This window comes from Artibeus jamaicensis, unplaced genomic scaffold (assembly GCF_021234435.1).
Source record: "Artibeus jamaicensis isolate MK-2021 breed Jamaican fruit bat unplaced genomic scaffold, CSHL_Jam_final contig_466, whole genome shotgun sequence".
Taxonomy (NCBI): domain Eukaryota; kingdom Metazoa; phylum Chordata; class Mammalia; order Chiroptera; family Phyllostomidae; genus Artibeus; species Artibeus jamaicensis.
This window is the reverse complement of record NW_026521844.1, coordinates 11530431-11549537: the sequence shown is the minus strand read 5'-3', so window position 1 is coordinate 11549537 and position 19107 is coordinate 11530431. Positions and strand designations below refer to the sequence as shown.

At 41.3% G+C, this 19107-nt stretch overlaps 2 protein-coding genes across 3 annotated transcripts in view; one reads left to right on the top strand and one right to left on the bottom strand.

Annotated features, from left to right (window-relative positions):
- The window catches only part of MED12L (mediator complex subunit 12L), a 315205-nt gene that overhangs the window by 137652 nt on the left and 158446 nt on the right, over positions 1 to 19107 (top strand). The window lies entirely within an intron of this gene.
- Positions 1 to 19107, bottom strand: part of P2RY14 (purinergic receptor P2Y14) — a 47701-nt gene that overhangs the window by 21057 nt on the left and 7537 nt on the right. The window lies entirely within an intron of this gene.

The window sequence follows — 19107 nt, the reverse complement described above, 5'->3', positions numbered from 1 at the left end:
CCTGTTTGACCCCAGTTTTTGGATGATTTTTATTAATTTTTATCTTTGCCGAGGACATTTTTTTCACAGTTTCTTAGAGAAGAGGGAAGAGAGGAAGGGAAGAGAAAGAAACATTGCTGTGAGAGAGGAGCGTTGGTCAGTTGCCTCCTGTATGTACCCGCACCAAGGATCAAACCTGCAACCAGGCATGTACCCCGACTGGGAATGGAACCTGCATCCTGTTGGTTATGGGACAATGCTCTAACTAACTGAGCCACGCTGGCCAGGGCTGGATTATTTTTATGTAACCAATTATTGCCAGGACCCTACTCTTATCTGTCACTCAGTCGATGAAATCATAATGTGTCTTTCAGGAGGAAGGACCCAGGTCTTCTATATTCTGTTTACTTTGAAGTCATCCAGTTTTGGACTTATAGTATCACCTTTACTTGCTTTACCTATTTATTTCCTTTTGTATTGGGGTAGCACGCTTCTTATCAATCATGTGTATTTTCGTTATCAAACAAAATAAAACAAAACCCCTCAAAACTTCCCCTTGATTGTGAGTTCCCCCTGTTTGGTGCTATTGTCTACTGGTCACCCAAGCTACCTCCGTGACATCCTCCTCACCCTCTCACCCACTCCTGTCCAGTCCATCACCAGAGCCGGATGATTTTTTTGCCACCTGAATGTTTCTTGTCTATGGTTTCCTCCAAACCCAAGGACATTTTCTGCCTATATTCCCTGCCTCCCATCTCTTCCCCACCAGCAGTAACTGCCCTCTAGTCGCCCACGGGAGGGATCCCTTTAAAATACGAGCTTGATGAGCATGAGCATGTGCTTTTCGTGGGTCCTTGTCTCCTACAATACAAGTTCATGCTGTTCCATCTGGCAGACCTGGAGCTGTGTGATGATGACACAGCTCATCTTCTGCCATGTCTTGCCCTGAACAGCAGTACTAACCTATTTGGACTTTCCACAGTTATCGATGGTTCTTGCCTTCTTGTTTGGGCTTATGCCTTTTCCTCTGCTGTACTAAATCTCTGGAATAATCTTCTTCTTTCATCTAGCTTTGTTCTGAATTTTAGCTCTGTTTCTAGAATTTCAGCCATTGATGTACCTGCCTCTCACTTTTTATTATATCCATATACATCTGCTCTAGTTATGTCTGATTTTTGCTTTATGGAGTCATCTTAAAAAGTAAATGTTTAGAGCATCAGCCTAAGCAAAAAATACCTTTGAAATGACAGATTTTATGCATCTTTTCATCTAATTAACCAAGTAATATTTATTAGTCACCTTTTGAATGTAGGTACCGTAGGAGCCCGGGGCCTGAGATGGCGCCTGAGGTGTGGAACCTGTGTCTGGGAAATGTTCCCCCGTGTCTCTCCCAGTGTCAAGGAGCTGGTGAAGGCGGGCACGATAGTTTGTCCATTTTTAATCTTCAGTACCTGCCTCTTTTACTTATGTGATTAAAATAATACAAAGTGAAGATGTGTTGATTTCTTGATTTTTCTCTTCCTAGTTTTACTTACAACACTCGGTTTCTTTTATAAACAGGACTTCCAAATGTTGATAAAGGCCAGAGTAAAAGTTAATATGCTTATTTTTATTTTGGAAGGCTTGAGATCCATGATAAAAAGTAAACTGTCTTTTATAAATACTCAGTTTGATGTGCAAAAATAGGTTTGTTTGTTTGTGTGTAATCCAGTAACTGCTAGAACTAGCTCAGATACAGAGAAACTTTAAGTCAAATGTGTATATTTTAATCAGGATCAGTATTTGGGGTTTTGCAGATAAAACTTGGTTCTGTTTCGTAGGATTAAATGATGGTGGCAATGTCAAAAATAGCAAATATTACACAAGAATGTCAAAGGAAAAATATTTTTTAAAGAACATGTATATTTATAATGGCATTCCATTTTGCAAGCTGAAGGGAGAACTGGAGGTACCCAGAACTCAAATCTCTAAGTCTCATGCATTCAACACTTTGGGGGATTTTAAGGAAAAAGTGTTGACAGAATCCACTGGCACAAAGCTAAGGAGGTGCAGAAACCTTGAGGGCATCACGGGGGGTACCCCTAATTATAAGATAAACAGCAGTGTCTGGCATGTAAGAGTCTGTCCAAGGCAAAACAGGCCAGTTTAAACATGAAAAGCGTATTCCTATAAATTAGGTAATTTAAGAGGCACACCCTTTTTACTGTATTGAAGTTGATTGTATCAGTAGTTTCGCATTGTGCCGGAAACCCCTAAACGAACTCCCAGCCCTGCCTGCACTCTGGCAGCTGAAGTGGGGCAGCAGTAGCGTCAGGTGTGCTGTTTGATGCAGTTTAGACCACATCCCATTTTCATCTGTTCTCCCGCACCATCTCTTCCCTCCCTTCTAGCCTTTATCAGGTTGTTTCCTCTCCATCTCTACCTGTTGACCTCTCGTGCATCCCTTAGGACCCGGCGAGGGCTCCATCGTTGGCGGCGCTTTTCCTTACCTTCCCACTAAGCCTTAATGGACTGTTTTCCTCTCTGAATTCCTGTAGTGCTTAATTTGAATTCTGATTAGGCCTCAGATGTTATACTGCGTGGTGGTGGTAATGGCTCTCCTTCCTGGCCTGGGGGGTGGCGGCGGGTCTGTGGTGATATTCTCCAGTTCTGTTATTCATGTAGTCACTTGGTGTGTTGGGCAGGAGGACAAGTGACTTTTTGCAGCCCCTACCACCCCCTACCACCCTGTATTGTCAGGCTCTCCAGACTGGCTTCCTGGGCTTGGCAAACTGCCCCTTTGCATGGCAGTCCCGGGGCACCCCATCAAGAAGGTGATTATGAGCCCTGGCTGGTGTAGCTCAGTGGATTGAGCACGGGCCTGTGAACCAGACAATTGCGGTTCAATTCCCAGTCAGGGCGCATGCCAGGGCTACAGGCTGGTTTCCTGCAGGCCAGTTCCCAGTAGGGGACCCACGAGAGGCAACCATACATTGATGTTTCTCTCCCTCTCTCCTTCCCTTCCCCTCTAAAGATAAATAAATAAATAAAATCTTAAAAAAAAAAAAGAAGGTGATTATGTTAATAAATGGGGACCTCCACTATTTTTCTGGCCCAAGAAATGTAGACATCTTTTTAATTTTGATTTCTTTGTGTTAGTAATTCAAATTAAACAAATTTAAAATTTTTATCAAAGTTGTGCATGTATGTACTTCCAAGAAATCAAACAATTATATAGAACTTAGAATGAAAATAGTCCCTGCCCTTTACCTGTGTCCCCATAGCCACCTGTTTTACTTTTGACCCATTATTTTGGGATATCAACCCCTATATTCCTACGCAAGACATTCTTGGCTTCAAGAAGGGTCTGTTGACTTGTTTGTGTCGGAGAGGAAAATTTAGCTTCCTTACCCTCTATACTTCTCTCCCCCTAGATAATTACATCTGCCATTTTTGGATAAGTCAGTATCCCTTGTTTATATAGAGCTGTATAAATGTTATTCATAGTCAAGGCCCATCACTTGCATTGAAAGGGATTGCAATTCCCCGGCCTCCTCTAGACACCAGCAGCATCTGTGCCCTCTTGGTCTAATGGAGGTAGGCCTCCCTCGTGGTCCAGGCTGCCCATGTTCCCATTTACAGTTAAGGGATGTCAACATGCTGTATGAACATTAGCTCTTATTACCACTTCAATATTATAATTTGAGCCAAACCTCCTTTAGTTGGTTCTTAGCTGTATGTCTATGAATAAGCTTTTGTTAACAGCTGTGTTTAGAGAAATATATAAAGTCCGGGTATGTGTTTATGTATATGAACTTCTTAACATTAGGCAGAAAAATTGTGCATCGACAGATTCTTCTTATTAAACATTTTCTGTTATATAGAAACAGAAATTTGTTGGAGGGCCCTTTCGGTTGTCAGTTTTAGGTATTTTGCTTTTGGCAGCTTGCAGTGATTGCCATCTTGGAAAAGTCACATCTACCCTTCCCAAACTGTGTCTTTTATTCTCGTCCTCATGGGTGAAACTTCCACGCTACTGGAAGCCTACATCAAATTTTGGTGCTGTGCCTGGCTGCTCTCTTGTATTTTTCCCACAAGCCTTATATTACATTATACTTGACAAGCAAGGCCCCTGATTTTTTTCATTTAAAAATGTAGACAGACACTCACTTAGAAGATAAAAATTTCTGAGTTATAAATAGACAGGCTTGGGATTGGCTTGTGGAGTTGATGATACTGTTGGGAGACCAAGTTCACATAAGAAGAAGAAATGCAGGAGAAGAACTAACTACCAAATAACCGTAGGGATGTGGGAGGAAGACAGGGACTCTCATTTGTTTGTAAAAATTCTATTTTGGGGATTTATACTAATTGGTGACCCTTAGGTGTGAGAGTGTGACTGAAGTATCATCCACCTAAACTTTTGTCATGGATCAAAGGGGAAGGCGTCTAGAGGATGGACATCCGATAGAGGGAAGGTTTATGGCGGTTGGATGCCACTCAGCACAGGGGCGTGGGTTGTAAACAGACACCCACCAGCGGTAGCTGACATCTGCGCTGCCGTGTGCCTTTCCCATACGTCCATGCTAGTCACAGCCCTGTTTCCTACAGGCTGCAGTTCAGTCTTGCCCGGGGCGTCTCAGGCCATCCATCGGAGCCTGCCCCTGAGAGGAGACCTTTGCCTAGAGATTCGTCCAGGAAAAAATGAAGGAAAAAAATTACAGCAGACTTGTCTACTCCAGTATGGAGACAGAATTGGGGATAGATTATTCTGTGATTTTTTTGCAATTAACCCTGCATAATATATAGAGAGTTGCATTTGGGAACAAAAGTGAGTTCTCTTTATCAGCTGGGGAACATTGGGTGAGTCATATAATCTCTAAATCTGTGTTTCCTATCTGTAAAAGGTCTCCAGTGTCACCTACTGCATTGAAGTTGTTGCAAAGTGTAAATGAAGTAATGTATATTTTCTGGCTGCAGCGCTCAGCTGATGTGTGTGGTCAGTAAGTGGTGGGGGGCTCTTACTAATATAATCACAGGCTAGTTGTTGCTTTATAATTTTCTTGAGATTGAATTATCATTGAATATATGGTAGGTACAGAGTGCTGTGCTTTTCAGTTTTAGTAAATGTTGATTTTTATGAAAAGACTCGAATTCGAGGAGGTCTTTGGCCCAGTTACAATGGCCATGGGAAAGCCCCCTCAGATGACGTGGCCATACGTAACCCTAGGAAGAAAATTTCCAAATTGGAAATGTAACGTCTGGAGGAAATAAGAAGTATGCAGGGCCTGGTAACATCAGACCATTAAAGGCAGGTGCACATCAGTGGTTTACTCTTTGGCCAGTGTCCCCAGCCCCTTGGCTAGGAAGCCAGCCTCCCGTTCCACACCTGATCCTGGGTGCCACTCAGTCTCCACGGGCCTGTGACCAAGCACACTCCCTCTTCTTCACTGTTCTGATCCTAAGAAGTTTTCAGGGTCCTGCTATTTTTTCTCATACTGTAGATAAAATGTGTGGTCCCCAAATACCTCTTCATTGCCAGTAGTCACGTCCGACTGCTGCCCTGCAGAAAAGACTAAAGCTTACAATGCTAATGGCACTATTTAGTAACGTCTAGACAAATTTCTTCTATTTTAAGGCCTAGGAGATGCCAAGTAATAGTAGAGGCAGGAAACATTTCTTTTTCCATAGGTAAGAAAAATAAAAGTTCATATGAGCAGAACATTGTGTAAATATTTTGTTAGTTCATCTTACTGGTTATTAACCCATTCTGTTTTATTGTGGGAAATGACAGAGGGTTGTTTTTAATTTGCCATGGGGGGAAAGTCATGTTTGGATTTGCTAAATGATCTCTTGCCATTTGCCAACCTAGTATCACTTATCAACTTCACATATGGAGTGTGTGCTGTTTGTTGGCCAAGAGACAGGGTGCTTTGCACTTAGTTTCACACAACAAGACAAAAAAGCAGCAAATGATACAGCTGCTTCTGAAATTTCAGAAATGGTGTGGTTTTAAAGAGGAAATGATTATGAGAGACTGTAGACCATTTTGATCCAAGGTTTCTCAGAATCACTTAAAACCGTTTTTCAGTGACTTCGCCTGGAATACATCTTCATGTCGAGTCTTTCTCCGTAGCTCTTATTCTGCAACTTCAACTTAATCCTCCTTTTACTGTATGCCAGTTGGCTTCTCGAAGTTAGTCTAAATATTTATAGGATCTTGCATTTTTAAAAGATAGTTGAAATATTTGTTGACTTTGTGGTTCTGAGGGTGTGAGAGGCAGTTTATCTGACTGGTTGAAAATAATGACTCTGGGTAGATTGCCTTACTTAGCATGTTGGTCAGTGTACATACCGCCTCTGTGTCCTTGGGCGTGTTACTGGGTTGGCCAAAAAGTTTGTATAGTTTTTTCCGCAAAATAAAAGATATATTTTTCATTTTCACCAAAAACTTTTATTGATTTGCATATTTTGAGTATTTGAGTATATCTTCTATCTCCCTCATGGTATAATGTTGATTGTTTTCAGTTAATGTTTCAATTTGATTGCTATCAACTTCGGCTGGTCTGCCCAACTGTGGAGCATGTCGAGTGAGAAATCTCTAGCACAAAACTTCACAAACCACTTTTGATAAGTTTTATCAGTTACACCACTTTCTCCATACATTGCATAAATCTTGTTTTGCATTTCAGTTGTGTTTTTACCTTTCTTGAAATAATAAAGCATACATAATATACTGAAAATGTTGCTTATTTTCTTCCATCTTCAGCATTAAAATGTTTACACAAAAAATCACCAATTGTGATGTTTTTTAAATGCACACCAATATGACAGCTCTCACAATACAATCTAACAAAATTGTTTTGAACAAAGTTAAAGACAACAAAGTGCTAATACAGTCGTTTTACGGAACAAACCAAACGAACTTTTTGGCCAATCCAATACTTAATGTCTCTCTGCCTTAGCACTCTCTTCCTGTGGTTGATTTATACAAAAATGATGATAATATCTACTTAAATATTTTTGTTAGTTCCTGGCACATAGAAGGGGAGAATTAATGTTGCCTGTCATAAGTATTAATTTTTGAAGGAAACTTACATTGTAGGGGGTTTCTTATTACCTCTAATAGGTAATGATTGCTTGGAGAAGACATGATTTGGAGGTGGACCTTACTGGTACTTACAGATGTGTATTTTATCATGATTTTCTCTGGTCTGTGTTCAGACTGTCCCCCTGTCCGGGTGTCACTGAATCATTTGGTGTAGATGAGAGTCGCAAATTTTTTAGATTTCAAATCTCTTCCCCATACTACAGAATTTGAATGGTGATTAACATGGGCTGTTCCTTTCCCATCTTTCCTTGGTAACTCGCTTTAGGCATTTTGTGTGTAGACAACTTAAGAATCAGTTTGTTTTAGCCTGAAGCTCAATTTTTCTGGCGTGAAGCTATGTTTATTTTCTATAAAATAAAGTAGTTAGTAAAGGTAGAGATCCAGTAGGTATACCATTTCAGTTTGTGGCATTTACAGGCCCACTTTGGGGGTTTATTTTCACTCAGAGGCACAAACAAGGCCAGCCTGTGATCGGGAAGGCTGGGGTGCTGCCTGGTCGCCGGCTCAGAGGCGTAATCAGGCGCTCACCACTTTCTTTAATTCTGTTTGTGGGCTGCTTGTGATGTAAACAATTTTAATGAGAGAATAGAGTTAAAAATGATCTAAGATCCCATCCTCCTTAAAATGTTCAGGCTTTTTTTGGCAGTTCTTGTATCTTTCTAAAATGTTTGTCCATGCTCTGGTTCTAGCAACCTGTTTTAAAACCCTGAGTGTGTGTGTGTGTGTGTGTGTGTGTGTGTGTGTGTGTGTGTTGTTTTGAGTGGCAGAGCAGTGGAACCCATTTTTTCCTATTGAAATGTTACACAGAACCCTGATGGATAAAACTGGTAAAAGTGCACCTCTGACCGCGGATGGAGACGCCGAGCGCAGCCAGCCTACCTGCTCGCTTCCTCTGTTATTACCCCCAAGATATGTCCGTGCTCCCCTGTGATTAAGGCATACAGTTTGAAAACCATATGGATCTAGAAGACCTTTGTTCTAGAATAAGCCTACACCACATTTTGCAACTATGGGTTTTATGGGGAGTTCAGTAATTCAAAACCAGTGGAATTCCATTTGTTGATTTTTGCTGCTGTTGCCTTTGCGTGGGAAGACACATCCAAAAAAATATTGCCAAGGCCGATGTCAGAGAGTTTACTGCCTACGTTTTTTTCTAGGAAGTTTTATGGTTTCTGTTCTTACACAAGTCTCGAATCTCTTTTGAATTCATTTCTGTGTGTGGTGTGAGAAAGTGGCTCAGTTTCACTTTTGTTTCTCCATTAGCTGTGCCGTTTTTCCAGCATAAGCAAACTAAGTGTCCATTGATGAATGGATGCAGAAGATGTGGGGTGAGTATGTGTGTATGAAATATTATTAGTCATAGAAAAGAGTGAAATTTTGCCATTTGTGACAACATGGATGGACTTAGAAGGTGTTATGCTAGGTGAAAAGAGTCAGGCAGAGATGGACATCTATCACGTGATCTCACTTATATGTGAATAAAAACAAAATAAACAAACAAAATAAAACAGAAACAGACTCATAGACATAGAGAACAAATTGATGTTTTCAGGGGGGAAGGTGGTAGAGGAAAGGGCACAAAAGGTAAAGGAGAATAATAGATATAAATTTCCTGTTATAAAATCAGTAAGCCATGGGGAGGCGCCACACGGCATAGGGAACCTAGTCAGCACTGTTAGGAATTTTGTGTGGTGTCAGATGGTTACTGGACTTCTCCGCTGATCACTTTGTTAGGTCTATAAATGTTAAATAACTATATTGTACACCTGAAATGAATATAATTTTATATATTTACTATAATAAAAATTAAGTTATATCTAGAACAGCAAAAAAACAAAACCCTAATGAGTTGACATTTAGAAGTTGATGGAGATGCTAGGTTACAAGGAGAATGTTGCTGGTTGGATACGGTCCCTTTCCCTAGGAAATTACAATATACGGACACACAACACTAGGAAGACAATCAATTAATTCAAGCCTGGCTTCCTTTCTGCTTAGAAGCCTCCTGGACTGTTCGTGGCCAGTTGGTGCAGGGCCCGCTGGCCTGCGTGTTGTTGTACCTGGACCAGGAGGTAGTGGTTTCTCTCTCTACCCTGAGTACCTCAGCCCTTCCTGGGACAATGGGAGATCTTTCTGGGTCAGACGTCTTTATGCGTTAGAGTATGTAAGAATGAGACAACCTCCATGAAATCTACACTGTCCAGTAACTTTATACTGAGTGCTGTATTTGAATGTGTCCTCCTTTTGTGACTTGGTTGGAATACCAGCTGTGTACTCCAGGCATTCCTGAGGTGGGCTGGAGGGGAGGGAGGGCCATGAAGTCAGTCTGTTATCCAGCCTGCAGGTACACACGTGAGCCAGAGAGCCCTGCCTCATGGGGCTGAAAGGTAACTTAGCCACTGAGACGTTTGGCAGTTCTTTGAATAGTGCTTGGATATTGTAGGTATTAGGTGTGTCCACATGTGTGTTTTATTCAAAAGAGTTAAATTTTTTTTTTGATGAAGACACTTATTTCTCTTATTGGTATATGTATTTGTGTATATATTAAATGCATAATTATATAAATTGATTATCAGTAATAAATCAAATCAATTTATTTACCCCCCCCCCCAAAGCACTTGGTAATGCTTGGGAATGAAATGTCATGGAATGAAAAGTTCACCTGAGGTGTGTAACCTGTTTAACTCCTTTTGTTTGAGTTTGACTAGTAGTGCTCTTTGAGAGCATTGTGCCCGAGAAGCACCGTGAACATCTGGCTTTCCTTGGGAAGTAGGCACTCCTTTTGAAGTATGATATCTTTTTCTCCTTGCCTTTAAGATTTGAGGAAAGACTTGCTGATCTGAAGTACATTACCCCAGGAAGTTCTCTTGAAGATATTTCCTTTACCAAAAGCTTAACCAAAACAAATAGGGCGACCTTATAATTTGCCATTTAAGTGGGGACACTCTCAAGAGTGAAAAGGGCCCTGGCTGGTGTAGCTCAGTGGATTGAGCACGGGCCTGCGAACCAGACAATCGCAGTTTGATTCCCAGCCAGGGCACATGCCTGGGTTGCAGACCAGTTCCTTGCAGGCCAGTTCCCAGCAGGGGACGCAAGAAAGGCAACTATACATTGATGTTTCTCTCCCTCTCTCTTTCCCTTCCCATCCCCCTCTAAAGATAAATAAACAAAATATTTAAAAAAAAAAAGAGTGAAAAGGGGCATAAATTATAATTACACTGGGATTGCAGTGTGAACAGGGTCTCTCCTGGGCAAACCGGGATATAGTTCACCCTAAGGGATGTGCACTCTGAACGGTTGGAGTAGAAATTTTGAATATGCAAAGTCTTTTGAAAGCCCTGGATTTATATAAACCTTAAAGTGAGTCCCCAGACAGACAGGCGTCGCCCTGTCTCTCCTCGTGGTGAAGGCTGCGGTGGTGCCGGGCTGCTGTCTGCTGTGCGCCAGGGCATTGAGCAGCTACTAGTGTAAACAGTTCCAGTCTTCAGGAAGAATCTTTCTGCTGCCACTTAAAAGAGATTTTACTTTCTTTTTCTTTTTAAAAATTTTTCATTGAATTTATTGGGGTGACATTGGTGAATAAACTTATATAGGTTTCAGGTGTACAGTTCTGTCATACATCTTCTGTACATTGTATTGTCTGTTCAGCACACAAATTAAGTCTCCTTCCGTCACCATTTATCCACCCTCACCCTGTTTGACCTCCCCACACACCCTTTTCCTCTTGAAGTCACCACGCTGTTATCTGTATCTGTGGCTGTCATTTATTTAATTTTGGGCTAATTCTTTTTTCGCCCAGACCCCCAAACCCCTTCCTCTCTGACAACTGTCAGTCCGTTTCTGTATCTATGGGTCTATTTCTATTTAGTTCATTGATTTTGTTCATTGGATTCCACATCCATTGCTTTCCTAAACAAAGATCCTTGTTTACAGTGTAGCCTGAAGCTTTTTTTACCTGCTCAGTTATTCTCTGTTCTAGTTCCTCTGTGATGTCCCTATGTTAATTCATCCTGTTCTCTCCCTTCTATAATCCCTTTTTGTTAATTGTAAATTATTTAGACCCAAATCCCTTTCTTGTTATGTGATAAATATTTCATATTTGTAAGCACTTTGAGGGGGAGCTTGGGCACTTTTTTTTTTTGGTTGACTACAGCATCCTGGTCACGGTTGGGGACACAGGGGGTCCTCACTGTACTAAGGGTGTGGCTAGGACACTGCGGGGTAGTCAAGCATGCGTGTGCTTCAGCTGGAAGAAGAATGAGGCCCATTCAAACTCATGGGCATAATTTTATCCAGTTTAAAGCTGTTTTTTTAAGGGTTGATATTATCAGAACATATAAGGAACTCTTCTATGTTCACTCTTATTTCCTATTTAACCTAGCTCCACTAACATCTTTTTAAAACTAGTTTTTAAGGACAATTCTCCTAGTACAATTCATGTTCCTTGAGGATCACTTTACCAGGTATGTAGGCATTAGGGCCTAGTCTTAAAAGAGTAACGGACTTCTTATTTGTGTGAGTTACGGCAATCCTTTTGCCTATTCAGAATAATGTTCCTGCTGCCACAAACTCAGCATTGATTTTTATCCCGAGAACAGCCCATCCATTGTGTCAGCCTATAGGTACCCGTCCCCTGGACTGAGTTCTCTGAGGTCCTGGATGAGTCTAGCCCCTATCAAGCATTGTCTGGTGGGTCTCAATGTGTTTAGTGACTGAATGTCACTGGCTTTGGTTCTGTTGACAAGAGCATCTTCAGAGACATGTTTAATTTATGCATTTAATTCTGAAACAACAGAGAGGTGGATTTTCAAAACTACATTATACTCTTCCTCGCCTTCATTTCAAAATGCCTATATATGAGAGAGTTCAGGGAGGTGCCTGGCATATATGAGTGTCGGAACCCACCCTCCTCCTCCTCCTCCCCCCAAAAAAAGGACACAGGTGGCAGTGATGGTGGAGGTATATTGTCAGGCACTACATGGCAATTCACCAGTATGTCATGGAGAAATGGCCATTAGTTCTCTTACATTACTTCTGTTAGGGAGGTTGGCTGCTCACCTTAAGGAAAAAGCCAAAATACCAACATAATTCTTTAAGCCAGTGGTTCTCAAAGTTTGGTTCCTGGGTCTGGATCAGCAGCATCTGAGAACTTGCCAGAAATGCAAATTCTCAGGGATTAACCCACCCCACCCCACCCCACCCCCAACCAAAAAAAGAAGAGAAAGCCTGAGTGTGGGCCCAAGGATACATGTTTTGACAAGCATGTTAAAGTTTGAGAATCACTATTAAATCGACAATTTGTAGCAGCTTTAAGCTATGAAATTCTTTCAGATTGAATAAAAGCCAGAAAGCTATAAAAATGTACAACACATTTTATACAATTGCAGAAGGTTTGGGAAGCCCTGATTAAGTATTCTGATATAAACTGCATTTTAATTTTCAGAATATATCCTATTAGAATTGCTAGATTCTGAGTCACACACTAGTGAGTATTTTGAGAACTTGATTATTATTCGTTTTTAGTGGCACATGTACCTTGGCCTGTGGTCTGCCCTCCCCCCGTCCTTTGTGGAGAGCTCTGCACTGAGACTTCTCCAGATGTTCATCCCGGACCCTGCGTGAACGGCAGCAGAGTACTTGTGGGGTGGTCCTGACACCTGTTCTCTGGACCACAGAGTTGACCTGGTCAAAGCTTCTAGCAGTCTCCAGCCCAGCTGGAAGGGTGGGAAGGGAACTCAGTGAGGGATTACTTTGCTTTAAACAACTTCTTTTAAAAGTATGTATATACTAAGGAATGCATGGGAAAATTAGAAAACATAGGAAAGTGAACAGAAGAAAATGAGGGTCACAGGAACATTTATCCTTGGGTAACCAGTTATTTGGTTGTAAATGGTAAAATACGAGGTAAGAGTCGCTGGACGGCATTGACACTGCGGGGGAGTGTGTGCCTCCTGGTTACGCACTACAATGGTGGCAATAAGAACAATGCTTAACACTTACAGATTTTTTTGTAACATACCAGATACTGTTCCAGATTTCTTATTTATATCAACTCATTAAAACCTGATAGCTAGTGTATGAAGTAAGTACTGTTAATGCACACCAATTAAATGAGGATAATGAGACACAGAGTGGTTAAGCATTTTGCCTGAGTCACACAGCTGGTAGGGATTTGAGTTGAGGCAGGGAGATGCTGTGGTTCTCTGTCTTAGTGTACCCTCTGTTGGTCCTTTGGAATGATAAGACCACAGTGCTGTGACCACTGTGGGGTGGGGGTGGTGGGGGGGGGTGGAGAGGAGATGCATGCATGGATGCCCTGGGGTTGAGGGATGAGGAGTGCGGCATGTCCGTGTGGACCATATAGGTGTAGAGGGAGATCCACAGATCAGGAGTGTGCACAGGTCCTGTGCTTTTAGGACGGCCTAGGACCCTTTAGTGGTTTGGTTTATCATTAGTCACATTTTGAAATATTTTCCATTCCTTTGTCATCAACATGTGGAACTGCTAAAAGAACACCTGCTGATGGGAACCTTCCCAGCTTGCCTTAAAATGATGGCATTCATTTAATTTTAAACTGATGATGTTACATTTTCTATGCTGAACAATTCATGAAGAGCTGAAGCCGGAAGGAAGTGCACAGATGTGGCATTCACAGTTTGCTACTGTGAGGGCTGACAGCATTATCCTGTCACTGAGCCTTTAAATAAAGTTTGTTTGTAAAGTTGCCTTGCACTTTGATCTTGAGTTTAATGCCAGTTTGAACCCTCGCTCTCCAAAATGTCACAAGTTTTGTATGTTTCATCATTAATTTAATTTTCCTTAAAATTATATCCCAGAACACTAGTGGAAATATTTTCTTTAGTGTTATTTGAAAGGAAGAATCCAAGAGCAAATTGGTTTAATACACATAGGGAGTAAGGACCTATCTCTAAGGGGTGTGTGATGTAAAGGTGAAGAATGTGGGCTACAATGGTTGAAATTCCTGGATTCGAAGCCTGCCTCCCCCACTTATCAGCTATTTGAATCTGTCTGAAGTACTTAATTTAGCTGTTAATTGGGAGTAACCGTATCTCATTGGATTGCTGTAAAAATTCAACAAGGTGAGCAAAGCACTAGTGCTGTGCTTAAAGTGTGGAAGGCCCTCGAGAAGTGTTGGCCATTATTAAATCCTGGAAAGGCAGATAAGTGTGGACAGAGGCTGAGATCTCTTCCCATTGCTCCCAACCCCCCACAGCAAAGCAGCACCGTCTGGGCAGCCTGTCCATGGCAGGTGTCAGAGCTCTGCCTTTTCTTTAGAGTGGTTGTGCCCCATCCCATTGAGGCAGAGAATTGTGGTGCAACCGTTTCCCTGTTCATGGATATTTGTGTTATTTCTTATTTGCCCTATTGTATTCTTGTGTTCTTATTTTCTTGTACTTTTGTATTCTTATTTTCTCACTTCTACATTTGCCTCAAAACTTGGAAGGTTGTGTTTTGAGTTGGTCTTAAGTACCACTGCTATAATTGTTTCGTTATTTTGTAATACTTATTTGGTGGGGTACTAGGAAGAGTTTTCTGTTCACTTAGCATAAAATTAAATAATCACATGCTATCCTGTAAAATGAAGAACTGCCCTCACTCATGAGGGCCATAGCAGTGTGTTTTGTCAGATAAGAAAGAGGAAACCACTTGAAAACTTCTTGTGACCTTTTTAGGTTTATTAACTAGTAACCCTAAACTCATGAGTTGATACACAATAGTGTAGAGAGCACATAACCCATTGTGGGGCATTCTCTCATTTACATTTGAAGGACCGGCTTTTTTCCTGAAATTGTTTCTCCTCAATTGCAGTTTAAAATTGTGTATTTAAAAACTCTCAGTCATAGTCAGTGCTGGGCAGCAGGAGTCTCCTGTCTGGTCCTCCGGCCTCCATACCCCTCTCTCCCAGCCCATAGTGTTCTCTCTAGCCATGTGCAAGGAGTCTCTAAGGGCACACAGTGCATCTTGGCAGTCCTTTGTTCAAACCCGGGTGAAAGAATAAAATCAGGTTTGGCTCCTGGCCTGCGGGGGCCCCTGAGATCTGGCTGGACACTGCCTCTTCCCCAGTCCCCCCTTCCTGACTACACTCCCTGTTCTCTGACTCATCCCTTCAGTTGCAGCTGTGTTGGCCACTTGCTGCTATTCCCCATCTTTCACTTAAAGTTACAGAGCATATTGAAGACGTTAAGTGAGTACTTACTGTAATTAGGTTTCCTTTAATACCTCAATTTAAAAGGCATTCAAAATTCTCTGTTAAACTGAGAACATGAACTATCAAAGACAAAATGTACACAAATGTGTGAAATATTTGAAACATATCATGGAATGTATCTAAAAATCCCCAAATAAGAAACTCTTAGGCTCATATTCATAGTACCACTCTGGAAAGCAGTTTGTTGCTGACCTAATGAACTTAACATTTAACACAGGCTGTCTAGACTCTAGACATTATTAAAATTCTCTTTGCACAAACACACTATGTAATACATCCTTTGCATGCACTGGTCCTCCCCCTGGGTCCTCCCCATTTCATCAGGTCTCCTGTGCTGATCGCTCACGTTCGTCATGATTGCTCCTGAGCATCTCATCCACTAGGCACTCCCAGGATGTCCTGCCCCAGTCCTGCTTGGTGGGTCTTCATGGCAGAACTGCTCTTATTCTGTGTTAGTTGTTGGTTTATTGTGTTTCCATTCCCATGATTATAAACTTCTGAGATCAGGCACTTGATCTCATTCACTGCTATGTCTCAAGCACCTAGAATAGTGCCTAGCACAGGGAGGTACTCAGTAAATACTTGGTGAACTAATGAAGGAATAAAAGAAGGTGGAGAAACTTGTAGCAGGTAATGTATGATGCTGCCTTTGGAGACTTTAGTCTGAATATTGATCATAGAAACTAAGAGTGGGTTCTGCGGATAGAGGTTTGATAGGTAGGTGTGCAGGAGAAGGCATCTGTGGAATGTGGATTCGCTATATTAAGTCTATGCTGTCAGCCATCACCGAGTGTTATACTAATTATCACAACAGTTCTACTTAGATAAGGGTTTTTATCCTGTTTTTATAGATGAATAAGCTGAGTGGGCAGAGGCTAAGAATTAAGCTGGAGTTTGAATATGTCTTTCTGGCTTCCATTATTTTTGTCATCAAACTACTGTACTGTATTACTGAGAAGATGGTGATGACAATGACATCCATAAACACCATTCTTATGCCGGTCATTCATTGGGCACTGTATGCATGCATATTACTTGGATTGGTAAATTTATGGTCTGGTTGTCTCCCTTAGTGAAAACGTGGTGTACACCTTTTGTTAGGTGAGATAGGAGTGGATTTAGATAAAAACTAGGGAGGCAGAATGTTGTTTCCATGAGATATTTAGTTTCTTAAGATCCTCTTATTTGCCATCTATCTATAAAACATTTATGGAGAAACTTCACTGTGCCATTTCCTTACTAGGCTAGGACAGACTCAGGTCTTTTGAGAAATTAATAGTTTAGGTCTAGGCCTGTGTTATTTTTGCTCATGTGGCTTCTCAAGTATTTAAAATTTCTCCTATTAGTTGACCTAAACTGACAAACTGGACATGGATAGCGATGTGGTAAGTTTATGGTTTATGAAGGAAAATCAGTACATAACTTTAGTCAGAAGACCCGTGCTCAGAAAAAGCCTTGCTACAATACCCAATGACTAGGCAAAAGTGTACATTATATATTTTAAGTTAAAAAACTTAAGTTAAAATAAGTTATTTTAAGGAGATATTTATTCCTTTAGAAAATCAAATCAGACAGTCCATTTTTGGGGGTGTGAGGTGGGACTAGCCTGTCACTTGCCTCAGTGGCCCTGGGGTGGGGACTGCTTCAGTATTCAAGCTCTTCAATAGACTCAGTGACAACAGGGGCCTCTACCCGAGTCCTGGGCTTTCTTTTCATCTCACAACATATCCTCTCTCTTCCTTTTTTCACTTCAGTAAAGGTGGTTCTAGCAGAGATATTTATAGTAGGGAAAGAGGCAGTGAGATCCTTGTGCTGACAGGCATTTTCAGGGGCCAGGAAGGAGAGAATATTAAACACCATAGGTCAACTGCTAAGACATTTAACTGAATTTAGTATGATTTTCCATGTTCCCTTTTGACATTAGTACATGCAGGGCTATCAGCTTCTGTATAGGGTTTGGTCAAGAATTTGTGTCAAATCAGTAAATGTCTGTTGGATTCTGGTGAGAAGTGGATCCTTTGCAAATTTGTATAAAGAAATAAAATGTAATCTATTAAGCTGTAATATGCCCCAATATGGTTGTTATAACTGAGTGATATCATTTCCTAGAGAAGAAAGAGTGAAGATGTAAGGGTTTGTCTTGTGTGTATTGGAATGCAAGCTTCTTGAGGTCAGGGGTGTTGCTGCATGCACAGTGTCCCTCCCATGCAGAATCAGGGCTGCCACGTGGTAAGGAGTCAGTGTGGACTTCCTGAAAAGATGGAGGCATAGGTAGACACACTGTGCCTCGTCACACAAAAGGAATAAGGACAATAACAAATTTAAAAACAAAATCTTAAAGCCTCTGGCTGAAAACTCATGTGGGGATTGAGGCAGCAGCAGGAGAAACTAGCCTCATAGGAGAGTCTGTTGGAGACACCCACAGGGTCCTAGAATGCACATAAACTCACCTACCCAGGAATTAGCACCAGAAGGGCCCGATTTGCTTGTGGGAAGCCGGGGAAGTGACTGAAAACTGGCAGAGAGAGGAACAAGCACCATTGTTCCTTCTAAGACCCCTCTCCCACATACAGCATTGTAATTCAGGGATGCGGGTTGCTCTGCCATAGTAAACACGTAAGGCTCCACCCCTTACTATGTAACAGGACCACTGAGGAAAGAAAAAAAAAAAGCCCAATTGAAAGAACAGTTCAAAGCTCCAGAAAAAATACAACTAAGGGATAAAGAGATAGCCAGCCTATCAGGTGCACAATTCAAAACACTGGTAATCAGGATGTTCCAGGAACTCACTGAGTATTTCAACAGCATAAAAAAGACCCAGGCAGCAATGAAAGTTGCGTTATGTGAAATAAGAAAAATCTGCAGGGAACCAACAGTAATGGGAAGGAAACCAGGACTGAAATCAATGGTTTGTAGCAGAAGGAAGAAATAAACATTCAGCCAGAGAAAAATGAAGAAACAAGAAATCAGACAAATGAGGAGAGGCTTAACAACCTTTTGGATAACTTTAAACATTCCAACATCCAAATCATAGGGGTGCTGGATGGAGAAGAGGAAGAGCAAAAAATGAAAAACTTACTTGAAAAAATAGTGAAGAAGAACTTCTCCGATCTGGCAAAGGAAATGGATTTTCAGGAAGCCCAAGAAACTCAGAGTCCTCCGTGGTGTGGATCCAAGGAGGACCACACCAAGGCACACCATAATTATGTTAGCTAAGATTAAAGAGCAGAGAATCTTAAAAACAGCAAGAGAAAAGGAGACAGTTACATACGAAGGAGTGCCCATAAGACTGTCAGCTGATTTCTCCAAAGAAACCTTGCAGGCATGAAGGGGCTAGAAAAAAGTATTTGAAGTCATGAAAGTCAAGGACCTACATCCAAGATTGCTGTATCCAGCAAAGCTTTATTTAGAGCAGAAGGGCAGATAAAGTGCTTCCCGGATAAGGTAAAGGAGTTCATCATCACCTAGCCCTCATTACATGAAATGTTAAAATGACTTATCTAAGAAAAAGAAGATAAAAATATGAACAGTAATATGACAACAAACTCACAGCTATTAACAACCAAACCTAAAAATTAAAAAACACAAAAAAACAAAACAAAAAATCAAAAACAAACTAAGCAGAGAACTAGAACAGAAGCAGAATCAGGGAATGGAGATCACATGGAGGGTTACAGTGGGGGAGTGGGAGGGAGTGGGGGCAAGGTACAGAGAATAAGTAGCATAGATGGTAGGTAGAAAATAGGGGAGGTTAAGAATAGTATGGGAAATGTAGAAGCCAAAGAACTTATATGTATAACTTGTGGGT